The sequence below is a fragment of the Lasioglossum baleicum genome, chromosome 13 (genome assembly GCF_051020765.1).
Source record: "Lasioglossum baleicum chromosome 13, iyLasBale1, whole genome shotgun sequence".
Lineage (NCBI taxonomy): Eukaryota > Metazoa > Arthropoda > Insecta > Hymenoptera > Halictidae > Lasioglossum > Lasioglossum baleicum.
The window spans coordinates 5,116,565-5,130,626 of record NC_134941.1 but is presented as its reverse complement, the minus strand read 5'-3'; the positions used below and the strand labels follow the sequence as shown (position 1 = coordinate 5,130,626).

At 34.0% G+C, this 14,062-nt stretch overlaps 1 protein-coding gene across 1 annotated transcript in view; it reads left to right on the top strand.

Moving 5' to 3' along the window:
- Pect (phosphoethanolamine cytidylyltransferase) overlaps positions 1 to 14,062 on the top strand; it is a 173,746-nt gene that overhangs the window by 31,347 nt on the left and 128,337 nt on the right. The window contains exon 7 of the mRNA XM_076436343.1: positions 12,633 to 12,699. The gene's annotated coding sequence lies outside the window, so the exon portion shown is untranslated. The remainder of the gene's footprint in view (positions 1 to 12,632; positions 12,700 to 14,062) is intronic.

The window sequence follows — 14,062 nt, the reverse complement described above, 5'->3', positions numbered from 1 at the left end:
GAGCGTTTCGTCTCGATAATATGGAACTGTATTCAAGTGACTTTCGAGTGGTTTCCAATTACTATTGTACTTCGTATAATTGCGAAATGCGTAGGATTTTTTAAATGATTTCACGATAAGATTAGATATCGTAGACTTCTTTTTAATTAAAAGATTAGGGATTGTAGAATCCTTGAGAAATTTGTATGACACTGTAGGAACACATTTCAATCATAATTCTCTACTTTCTATAGTAATATATAGTATACGGATTTATCATGCTCTGTGAAAAGTATGTGCTTCATTCTATTTCATTTAACAATTTTAATAAATCAAGGACGCTGATATTCTTGAATTCATTTAATCATCCTTTTGTTTTAAATTTCACTTCTTCATTTTGGTCTCTGGAATTTTATCTTCGTTTTTTATGTGGATCATTCAACTACTAAGGATTTTTTACCAACATTGTATTTGTAGTATTTTCAATTTTATGAAAGACCCAATGTCTGTTCTTAGTAAGTACAATTTTTATTTGCATGCTAAAGGACATGCATTATCTTTATGTAATATTCCCGACTAACGAAAAAATTAATGAAAGATTCATTATGTCGATATTAAACAGCCTACGTCATACGTACATAGAATGTTTTTACTATGTACACGAGTAAGAATAATTCATGAGTTTGTGAAAGAAAAAAGATCAATATCCGGTAATAAAAAGTATAATTATCTAGTATGCATAATTGAAATAGCATGTAGTATTATTTTTATAATTATTATTTACTGCACCATTCGTACATTATTGGGATTACTCATTTTATTAAGCAACGCTCCATTATACAGTTACTCGAATTAATATTCGGACACTCTAAAAAAGACGATAACTTTTTTAATATTGTACTATACGGTTTGAACTTTTTGGGAAGCTAGAGCAATTAGTTTACTACGGGATGTGAAAATAAATTTTTTAAAAATTGCAATTCATTGGAATTGTAGAAAAAATACTAAAAGTTGCATTTTACAACTTTTTTATGTGGGCCTATATTGAAAATTTAAAAAGTACGTTTTGTAGGTCTGCGTCAATTATATGTTTGCATTGTGAAAGGTTCATCGAAATCGGTTGATGCACGAAAAAACGACAGGCATTGAAAGATGTAAGAATTCTTAGATATAGGTCGAAAATCGTGAAAATCTGCAATTTTTACCATCTTTGAACGTTTGTAGCTCATTGCAACGTCGACCGATTTTGACGAAATTTTCAGAATATGTTTAATTCACACAGATCTAGAAAACATATTTTTTTAATTTTCAATATAGGCCCACATAAAAAAGTTGTAAAATGCCACTTTTAGTATTATTTCTACAATTCCGATCAATTGCAATTTAAAAAAAAATTTCTTTTCACATCCTGTAGTAAACTAATTGCTCTAGCTTTCCAAAAAAGTTCAAATCGTATAGTATGATATTAAAAAAGTTATCGTCTTTTTTAGAACGTCCGAATATTAATTCGAGTAACTGTATATTTCTCTTCTGTATCGGCATATTTAAAAAATACATATTTAAAATCGGCTGATACATAATAGCGTTGTAGAATGTATAGCATACATTGTGAATCGAAAAATACATGCAGCGTGCAAGCAACACGATCTTATCGCTTCATTGTATGTACATAATATTGAAAGTCGCTCGCTTATCACACAATACATGAAATCGTTCACAAATTCTATTACCGTACTCAATAATGTATATTGCGCGACGGCATTTGCATACACGCGCGACTGCTACGCAATTCATTAAATTTTCCGGTAAAAATTATTAATGATACGGAAAATTATAAACGCATCAATTCAATGTTTAAAATAACCGGATATCGAATCGAATAAATCGATAAATCTCTACGAACTAAAATCGGAAATTTCAATGATTTCATTCGTTATTTATAATATTTGTTTCCGTGATTACAAGCAACGAGAGTACGTTTTTACTATACATTTTTTAATATATGCGAGGTCGCATTGTGCTTTGCATGAAGCGGGAACGATGAATAAAAGAATGCTGTATCGTAGTTTTCCCTTTTCTGGAATAGGACTTCGATATGTTTTTTATTCATACGATCTCATGGTACCATAGAAAACACTCGTGTCGATCAAGGGGGAATTCTCGAGTTATGAATGTGCTATGAAAGTCTACAACACTCGTGCAATACAGAGTTATAACAATAGGAATGAAAAAAGTATAATAAAAGAAAATTGATATTACTACATCGAAATATCATTTCAAAGAGAGAGAAAGAGAGTGAGAGAGAGGTTTTAAATTAAACTTAATTCGAGAAATATTTATTGTAGATCTAAATAATTTTGATGTTTGAAAATTGTATTATTTAACTGCAATGTGCAAGTTGCAGTGTAAAATGAAAATTAAGATTATACATTATATTTTTGAATAAGGATAACCTACAATTATTGTATACAGTTTTCTAAAGCCTAATCACACATTTATCTCTCGATATGAATTGTGAAGTAATACGTTGCTTAAATCGGTAACATGATAACGAAGTATACAAATGGAGCAGGAATAAAAGATTTACCTTACTATTATCTAGAAACAACGACCTTGCGATTTAAATTATTTTCTAATAAGAAAATCCGTCATGCTATATAGTTTATGATATTGGGTCAGTGTACTACTGTGCATTTCATATACATATTTCATATATCAATGTATGTATTTCATATATCAAATTAAGCTTGAATATAAATATGTAGAATCGCCTTCTGTTGATACACTAATGAAAGTTGACACACTAAAAATAATTTATACATACATACATATAGCAAAGTCTCTGGTATCCGTATTATAGAATAAGGAGAAGTTCGTTCAAATACATATTTACTTACGTCTATCTGCATAAATTCAACATTCGTGATTGCATAAGAGTCACATACTAAAATATGTATAATTAAAATTCATTGAATCCTGTTATCTATTGCTAGTATACTGCTCTGATAATAGAACATCAGATAAGAATGTTTGGATATTAAGGTGCTCGCGTAACAATAGACTCTATTATACATTATATATATGTGTGGATTATATGATGCTGAAGTCACAAGGCCGAATTACACGCACATTCCTAGTGAATTTTTGATAAGAGCATGATTTGTCGGAACTCATTGTTAGTGATAAGGGCCTCGTTCTTTCGACTCATGAGACTATGTACTGCGAAATTAAATGTTTCTCGTGCGAGACGATAAAATCGTAATTTATATAATATAATATAAATAATATAATATATATAATTATTTACACGTTCCCCCATCGGGACCTTGTTACCCGCAGATTTGTAATACCACTTTCCTTTTTAATTTGCAATCTTCTAATTTATCGAAGCTGCACCATAATAATGTTTGCAGTATGAGTCAATGTTTCGTAATTATGAATGATAAATCTTGATTATTTATGTGCGTTTTGTACGATAATAAAACAAATTATGCAAACTTATTCATGTTTCCTACGGTCGTATCTTCATCTTGTGTTGAAGCTTTCGCTGAATGAGTTATTGTTTTAGCATGTAGTACATTCGGTAACATACATATAATTAGTTATACACGCAGGGATATAATTTGTATGAAATAATTAGGGGCACCTAGTACATTGTTTTCAGTGGTCTTTCAATGGAGAATTTGACAAATGATGATACAAACGTTTTTGTACACAACTACATTTTAATAAAAATCTATGACAGTTGTAGAAATTATATACTGTTAGTAACATTGATTAATTATACGGTAGTATAATTTGTACTTTACAAGCTTATGCAATATTTTCGATAATAAACAATTCATTTGATTACACCGATCTTGTTATAAATGTCTTTAACTGTTGAATTAAACCCAAAGAGTACTTAAAAAGATGACTATTAAAGATAAATACAGTATTGTAAAAGATAATTTAGTAAAATATAGAACATTTCGAGAATAAATAAAATAAATAAATGTAGGACATTCTGAAACTGGTATTGAAAGATTAATAATGATATTATAACTATTATAAGTAGGTTTTCTGATTCACGTATTGCTAAACAAAAACAAAAGTATTGTCAAACAAAGTGGGAAGTTTCGTCCACTTACATGATTGAGCAATTGGAGGTAATTAAAAAATGTAAAAAAATCACCTGCATAAAATGATAATCAAAATCGTACAAATAAGAACGATCCGCGATCTGTTACAAAAGGATATCACAACGTGATGCCAAGACACATTGTATAACGCAGTACGAGGTAAATAACGTTGCAATGCGTTTCCTTTGTAAATGCATTCTAATTCTGGATACAAATTGGTGCTTTTAGCGACAGTAAAATGGTCCTATTAATCGTGTACTTGATATATCTCATGTACCTGGGCGTGCATAGTAATTACATACAGATATAAATTTACGTTTGCGCCGAAGAAACACCGTATAATTTGTAATACGAATTATTGTGCATGTTGAAAATGACGAAATAAATTTAACGGATTGTTCTATGAAGCTTTGTGTTACAGCGAAAGTAGGAAGGGCTTTAGTATTCAAGCTCCATATGGGATTAATGTTTCAATTCGATAATGAAAATTATGCGGCATACAAATGTACTCTGAGAATTTAGGAAATACATAAGTTCTGCTATGTAATTTTTCTTTATGTTTTGAAGTAATTAGCTGTTAGCAGATTTAGGTTGCAAATACGAAAAGTAATGAAGACTTATAAGCAAATTGCAGTGTACATTCGTTAACAATAATTGGATAGATTTAATTTCTGAAAATTATTGTATAGTATATTTACTGAGAATAAAATCTAATCTCGAATAGAATTTTATGAAATGATTTCTATACTTTCAGGAAATCTTCTAGCTAGTGATAAAAAAATGTATGTTTACTTAGATATAGACGTTTATCTTTTTCTACGTCAACAACGTTGCTATCACTTTTCATTGAAGATACAGTGTTGCATGAACTGCAGATATTTGTTATTCATATGTATGTAGTATGTAATGTTCTGTCATGTTTTGAATATTCATTTATGCATTCCTATTGAAATTGAATTATCTACTTATAATTTAATATTGATAATTAATAATTGTACATATATTAATATATTTTATAATTTATAACAGTATCATTATTCATTTTACTATTATGTATTCTACAATTTTCTAATCGCTTTACTTTTTGTATTGATGTGTTTTATAAATGTCCGGCATGGTCGTACATAAAATGTCCTTTTACTGTTTGGGTTTTTTAAAAATTACATGTGCATGTATTTATATTTGTATAGAGTATCAAAGTTTTATATATATAACAGCAAAAAATGAACAATATGTACTGATTTCTTCCGTACATAATTAAATTATAGCTATCTCAGGAATCAGATTATAGTCTTGATGTGATCAATATGTCGACACTCATCCTCAAGGACTTAATCAGTAAAATATTCAACATCTTTAATAATTATAATTTTGATCAAGACAACAGAGTCATTTTCACCGTAAAGTATCTACATGTTCTAATAAAACATTTCAGTGATCTACTTGCGAGTCAGAAATGTGGCTTTTGGTCAGTTCTCCCACGACTCTTTTCGCCACGATGTGACAGACCGTTCGCAAGAACGATTCTACGAAAGTCCTTTAATCACTATTTACTTGACGAGTATCTGGAGCCGGGCACCGTCTGCCGCGTCCTCTCTGAATTTAAATGCGATCAATCTGCAACAGCAAAAACTATTCTTTCATGCTCGGTGTCGGCCGGAGCGTTTACTACTGGTTTAATTAAAAGTAGTTGCCGGGAACGCTTGAGTCAATTCAAACGGAAACTTTAATCACTTTACGACTCCGTGGATACTGAAAGAAAGTTGCGATCTTTGATCAATCCTACAGAAAAGTTCCGTTTCGTCACTTACACCTTCTCATCGACGTCGACGCCGGGGTTGTTTGAAGGGTTACATTTCATCACTTTTGTCGAAGTTGGAAATTTGACATCCTCCGTGTTTTGACAACTTTGGAGTACCGTGCGACATTGGCGACGACGTTTAGCGTCTCTGCGAGTAACAGCCGGAAACTGGTGGTCTCTTTAATTGCGCAAAGACAAAACGGGCTCGTATTATCGACTCGTACAAGAGATGCAGCGTGTTACTCGTTACAGTATAATTAGCACGCGGTGCTGTACATTTTCGAGCGTGGAGGGTGGAGCGTTGCGCATGTACCGCTGGTCCGAGCTACAACGAGCAATATCGTGCCAGCTGAAAATGTTACGTCTACATCCCAGCTCTCATCTTACTTTTCACATGCTAATACAGCCCCCGGCTTTGTTAATTTTTTGAGTAGCGCGTCCGGTGGCTCGTAAATTTCCTTTGAACGCGTAATTACTCGTTTGGGAAACCCGTTCATATCGCACCCTCTAAACACTGCCGCCATTTCCTCAGAAATTATTTCACACGTTCGCTGCCACCGTTTGTTTCGCTAACAGACTTCATAGTTACACTATTTCATTAAACGCAACGCGCGCCTTTCTATAAACCACCAGCGATATTTTGCTAGGAGAGGGCATAGATTCTTGGAAATTATGCAGTTCGTAACAGTCCTCTAACAAACAGTAATTGATTAAATAAATTCATGCACATTTTATATTTGTGAAAGAAATGAATATATGTAATACAAAGCTGCGAAGACATTGGAATAATATAAGAATTAATCGACTTTTTAAAATCATTCAAAGAAAATATTTATTTTAATTTCTGTTTCTTAGAATTGACGGAATTTTTATTAGCATAAAGATCCACCATTAAATAATGAACTTCGCGAATTCTGTGGTATTAAATAACGATTAGTATTTTCCGCGAGATGAGAAGAAGAAAAAAGCGATGACAACATTATTTATGGTGCGTATAGGAAGTTTGCCATTTTATTGTACCAGAATTTGACTTTTCGTCGATTTTGAAATATTGATCTAGCTACGAGCACTGGAATACATGGCGCGTTTTCTATTATACCGGCTGTCTCTTTTGTTTTGTTTTCCTGTTACGTTTTTCGATGTACGAAGATTGTATCGAATGCCATTGAAAGAGTTCGGATTGGGAAACTCGCAACTGAAAATTCGTGAAAATCTATAGATTTTGCTGTCCCAAAAAAATATTCAAAGCGACGAGGCTAGATGACAATCTATGGTGGACGTGAAAGCCGATTGTAATTGGTTGAGTACAGAATATGTAATAAAAGATCTACTCAATGACCGAAAAAGAAATCAAAGAGTTATCATTTTTAAAGTTATTTTACCAAAATTTTATAAAAATTAGTGAATTTGTTGTATCGTATATCTTAGTCAATTGTAGGTTTTTGTAAACTCCTACAAAATATTTTATAATTTGAACCTGACAGATAAAAATCTAATGAGATAAGATCTAAAGAATGGCTGTTCAATATATTCCTCCTTCTCTTGTGTAGCATTTTTAATTTATTAATAATTTTACCAACAATCATACTATTTGGAACATAAAGATTAAGTCCGTAAATTGTGCTCTGTTTTCGTAATATTTAAATATTCGCAACATTATCGCTTTGTATGAGGTTTCCCATCGTAAGCGTGTCCCTTCAAAAAATTATGCTAACGGTCCACTAGCAGTGCAACTTCACGAGGGTATTGAATAACACACCGATACTGTTGTATGTTGCATGGCGTTTCACTGTTAAAGCGGACCCTGTTCACGTTCCGGATCAATGGTCACCCACCAGAGATTTTAATTGGCAACCTGATAAAAGGACAGGTTTACACACGAAATCCTTAACTGTGGGAACCGCGTGATGCCGGCTCGTGGAAGCCTCAAATCTCCGATTAGGAAACTGACCCTACGGTGCGGCCATTTTATAGGAAGTACTCTTCATATTTAACCCTTGCTCGCCGGAATTAGGTCGCTTTGACCCGGCTGTTGCAGCACTCGACTACTTAGGGTGCGGTTCTTGACGTTTTATCGCAAACAATAAAATTAAAATATAGTATACTCTGTAATCGTACAGAGGCGGTACAATTTTCTAAAAGAATGCTACACTTCTTTCAAAAATAATAAGAACAAAATGCAAAATGAGAAAGTTAATATATTTTTCGAGAACGGCGTAACAAAGTTAGCTGAAAGATGGGAACAGAAAATCATAGAAAATGATGGAAAATGAAGGGAGTGTTGTCCCTTAATACCTTCTTAACAATACCGGGGAGCAGTGGCGCACCCAGGATGCAATCTTGGGGGGGGGGGGGGAGTTGAATCCAGCCCTAGGTTTTGTGTGATGATCTTTTTTTTTTTAGCCAACATATCTGTCAAGGGCTATTGCGCGATTTTAATTTTGGAAGCTAAACATTTTTTTTCTTGGGGGGACTTGGGCCTCTGCCCCCCCCCCCGGGTGCGCCACTACCGCGGAGAACCTATAGAAAAAGATGGTTAATTGACTGGTTGTACTCTTTTGTTTGTGATAAAAAAAAATATTTTAAAAACCACGACATATTTAGACATTAGTGACTATAAATAAAAGTGTGGAGCGCCCACGAAGATTACGCCAATATAGTTTAGCGCTCCACGCTTTTATTTATAGTTACTAATGCCTAAAAAAATTATTTTCTCCTTCTTAGTGCATTTTAATATGAGCGTGGTTTTTAAAAAGTTTTTTGTTGTATATTTTTTTATTAACTACTTTCTAGTCTTTTTTGAATGGAACGTAAGATATTTATAGTAATACTGGTATGAAATAGTAAGATGTAGAAACGCAAGATATGGAAATACGCGAGATAGTATGAGGGGATGACTCCGAGAGACGACGTCTCTTGATGGAGTCCGAAATTGTCCGAAATGGAACTGAATGAACGGAACGCCACACTGACTGAGCTCCTTCGGCGCGAAATGGGTCAGTTCTGAGCTATGTTTAAAGTTTCAAGTCTCTAGCTCATCGGGAAGTGGTTTAAAATTCGATTACAAGATTTGACGCATACAACGACAACTCGACAAGCTAATATAAGCGTGGTGAAAAAGAATTGAAGACCGTAAAATCGTATCAGGACTTTTGCAATGACCCAATACACAGGGACGGAGCATGATCCCCTTGGTTGGCTCTGTGGCCGATTTTGAACAGCGTCGATCTCCTCCACGCAAGCTGGTCATCTCGGCAGCCTGCGCCGAACACATTGTCTACATGCCGTTAATTCGGTCGCTGCCGGCACGTGGATTTTATGTGACTTTGCTCGCGCTATTACCGCACGCCAGAAATCTGCGATTACCGTGGCTGATCGTTAGGGCCGGTGACCACTTGTCCGCACAATTGACTCTCCCTCTCTCTCTCTCCACCTTTTTCCCCCAGTTCCGCTTTCGTCCGCTCCTGCTACTGTATTCCTGGTACCGTTTATAATCATTCGAGCGATAGCGAAGTCTAAGGTCAGCAGTACAGTTATCCTTTCGGTTCTCAAAAGATCGACGTGTCCCTAATATTTTTATACACGGTGAAAATCTTCCAGTTGCTGCGCGAAACTTCGTCGCTGGCTAACTTTAGGCGCCTGATTATCGAAGATCAATGCTTCGGAAATAGAATGAATTTGTTAACACATATCCGACTAGCATATTGTATGTATTCGTCTTCGTGTTCTTTTGTATGGTTTCTAAGAAATTATGTGCTCATCTTTTGTTAAGGTCAATGAGGTACTAAGGTCAATAAGGTACTAATTGTTTTCACAAAAGTTGGGGGAATGTTGAGTTGAATTGCAAATTCGGACGTACGAATAATTAATCTCTAATTTTATTATTCTCTTAATTCGACATTAGAATTAACATTGGAATTACCAGAGAAGTCAAAATCGCACTTTAAATTTTTGATTTTACAATTGCTAATGAAATAAAATAACTTTTGTAATTTTCGTAATTTATATAAGAAAGTCAAATTTAGTGACCTCGTCGCAAAATACTGCTGGTGTTAATACATCGAACTACTTTCGCATACATCAGGCTCGAGTTACGGTGTTTGTTGTTACTTTATGCCGTCGTCACATTACGGAATTAATGGATTACTCGTCGGTGCGCAATAAGCATTTCATCGAGAAGAACTTCCAAGGGAGTTCATTTCAGTGGAAACGAATGACATAATTTTCAAGGCGACCTGTTTCGACGCCGCGTCGTCTGTTTTACGGAGCAAGTTGAACCGATCAGATTTATAAAAAGAAGAAACTGCACTCGCGTTCCACGTATTCTCACGTACGTAATCCCTGTTCGCTTTATCTAACGCGCCAGTTGTTCTTCATTCGCGCCTCGTCGAAGCAAACGACTCGATGAAGCTCAGACCGTCGACATGGTTTGCTCAGTTTCGTGGACTCGAAGCGGGGGAGAGAAAAAAAAACGAGTCTCATTAGCTGCCTCGAGCTTGACATTTTCCGGTCGAATCGATCGACAACAGAAATGGCCTCTCATACATTCCGCTGAAAATCGGGAGTTCTCTCGATTGAGAAAAATCTTGGCCTCCGGAATACCGGTGTAACCTATTTGTTCTTCGAAACTCCTAGGCGGAAAAAAGCGAAATATTTTTTTCAGGTCACGAATGAAACAAAAATAGACATCCATTCGCAATCCGTCGTTCGATTCTTCGCATTCTTCGATGTGTGCCCTTTGCTGTTCTATTGAGAATTAAATAAATCTTAGTATATACGTCAGATATAACAATTTTATTAAGAAACAAATATCAATGAATAAAAAAATAATAACTTTTTATCGCATCTATTATTGTGCATTTATTGCACAGACACAAAAGGCAGTCTACACATATATCTTCCACGTTTCTTAATTAAATTTTGTATATTATTAGACGAAAAAGGTTACAGGCACAGCATGATTGATTTGCAAAGAAAAATTAATTTATCACTGGTGATCTCGAAAAAATTCAGGAGAGATATGATTCCGTTGATGACATTTAAGTAGTGCTTTAAATATTTAACGTCTTGTAAAATCAAAGTAGGTATTACATGTTCTCGTTCGTGTGGAACATGTATAACCATCGCAATTATCATACATGAATATTATAGGCGGGAAACTGAAATTTAAGGAAATGGAACGTTGCACCGAAAGACAATTTATGTCCGGGAAAATTCATGATTCCCGACACTGCGCGCCGTTCTTAAGTGTCGTTGATAGGTTTAAAGCGATCGAACAGGAATAGAACGGAGAAATTTAATTAAGTAGGAGGGTGAAAATAGGAATGGTACTTTGATGTTCCTACCATTACCTAATGCGTATTTGTGACGGATATTACATTGCATAGTAACTACAGTACGAATTCTATTTTACAACTTACAAACTTTTGCGACAAAGATTATATAGAACAATACAGAGAACATTTAATTTTTACAAGAAAGTGTTAACTCTCGAGCTTTGACAATTTTAGGCTTTCTTTATTGCAAGCTTTTAGAAATTGGAAACAATTATTACGAATACTTTTTTATACTTACAAAACTTTTGCAACAAAAATTTAAGAACATTCGAGAGAGCATTTAATTTTTTCAAGGGAGTGTTAAATCTCAAGCTTTGGCAATGTTAAGATTCCTTATTTTTATTTCAATCGTCTAGAAATAAAAAATGATAATTTAAAGTATTTTTCTATTTTAAGTTTCCTATATGTATAACTCTACATATAACATACATGTTGTTACACAGTTCGTCAGAACATTTTCGTTATTTACGATGTAAATAATAGTTTTCATTTGACTTTATTGCATTTTGTATAACGTTTATTACCTCAACAGGTCCTATTAATTGATATTCGTTGATATTATTTTATATCGGCTATATTTTATTAAGTATCGGATTTTGTTCCATATTATAAAAGTTCATTAGAGCGTATTGAAGTTAGCTTAATTGAGTAATTTCGAAATAATGACGCGCTGCAGTAAAATGTGACACGATCACAGCTACGTAACGTGTGCAAAATAATTTCATGCGAGGGAAGGTATTATAAAACATTGATTTACATTTTTGCAAAATTGCATTATGTCAGAGTTATTGCCACAACCATAATTCAGCGGATCGTTAAAATATATATACTTCTATACAATTTAAATAGAGACTTCTAAAAGTGTGAGTAGATATTAATTGCATTCTTAGTACCATTTTAAATATTGGGTGTAAAGAGATCAAAAGAGATTTTTCTCTAATTTAATTTTTAATAAATATCCTACGAAAGATTTTTGCGTTTCTTGAAAGATTTTAATCGCTGGGACATAATGCCACGGTCTGTTATCTTATGGTTTCGTTATGAATAATGTCGATCAATGCACAAGTTTCCCAGCTCAATGTCAAGGAAGATTTATAGGTATTGCGGTGCTTCAGAGTCTGAATCTGATCTTTGTTCTGTGATATTTCATTTCATTCGGCTATCTTTTTTGAACTGGTCACTCCTGTTACGGTGATAAAGTATCGAACTGCGACCCGATACCTTCAGCTTCAGACATTGTCATTTTTCTTTGTCTACTATTTACAAAGGAATTTCGATATCCAAAAATTTCAGTTTCCTAACTTTGTACACCAGTGACAATTTTTATTCAGTTAGTCAATTCTTTTTTATTATGTTTTTGTTCTTTACAGTAACAAAATCTTTCATCTTTTGCAGGAATACCAACATTTTTCCCTACACTTGTTTTTCACTGGACAAAGAAGTACAATGGTCTCGCATAAAGGTATCATATTTCTTAAATAATTCAGAATTTTTTCCATTCATGTTACGACACCAAATAATTTTTTCTAGATCCCTGTTTCTAGCGATTAGTATTATACAAATTGTTATTTTGCATAAAGATTTACAGTCTATAGTTAGGAAGTTTGCTCAGCTTAACCCCTGGACGTTCAAAGACTTTACGTACATATAAACACATTTGCTTAAAATATTGTTCAATATTAACAACAAGTCTTACCAGCAAAGTGATGTCTATTATCATCCCAGATATCTGCTCTGAATTTATGCGAAGATTCATTGTTAAGCTCGCACAAATGATAAATGAAATAATCAATAGTATCCTTAGTCGTACGTCAAGGGGTTAATATTGACTTTTGCAATTTAAGGAACGGAGTACAATAAATTAAGACAATGTCGGAAAGGGATCGCGGCATCGACAAAGTAATTTGAAGGAAACCGTGCGTTTCTATCGGCTCATCTGCAGCCGTTGCGGAATATAGACATTAGGGGATCATTTATCTTACTTACGCGGTGGCCGATGAGCCTGACCCATTACAGTCGCCAGGGACTAGAATTTCTCTATCCTGATCTAGTTTCTTCTAACATGCCGAGTTTCCACCTTTGGAGATCAATATTCATTAGGTGCAACCTCCCTTCCACGTTCGGCCTGGCTATTCTCGTTCTGTGCACATCGACTAATGTTTAGAAGCTTTGATTGACCGATCTCCTTGTGGATAGAACGCAAATTAATCGTGTTAGCCGCGCAACTACGTTTGCCTGTCGTGACTGCGATAAGTAATCTCCTCACAAGCGAAACATTTCCAAACACCAATTTTCCCTTGACCAATGCGTGGTTGGATCGAACTTTTTCACACTAACAAATCATTGTCTAACAATTAAGCATTTTTACAGCGGTGAAAGTCTCATATGTATGTTTACTGATAAATAAGTAATATTTCAAAATGTTATGAACCTTTCTTACCGTCCTTAATAAAAAAGGGTGGAAGAAACGAGGATAAGGATATGCAGATAAGTAGAACAGTTGTTAGCTGAAGAAAATGAAAAAGGAAAATGAGAGTGCATGGTAGGAGGGAAAAGTAGTTACGAGGCAGAAAATTGCCTCCAACTTACAACATTCTTCTAAACTATAGCTTCGTATAAATCGAATTTTACATAATACGAATAAAAGTGTGCTACATATTGGTAGTTTCAATATAAGGATAAAATAATGCATATTTTCTTATAAGGAGAACATACGTTAGTAGGAATTAAAAATATTTTCTCTTTTTATTATATTGAACTGATATGTAATTACTGTGGATTTTTATACAAAGTAAAAGTTGTCGTCATAAATAATAAATAAATAT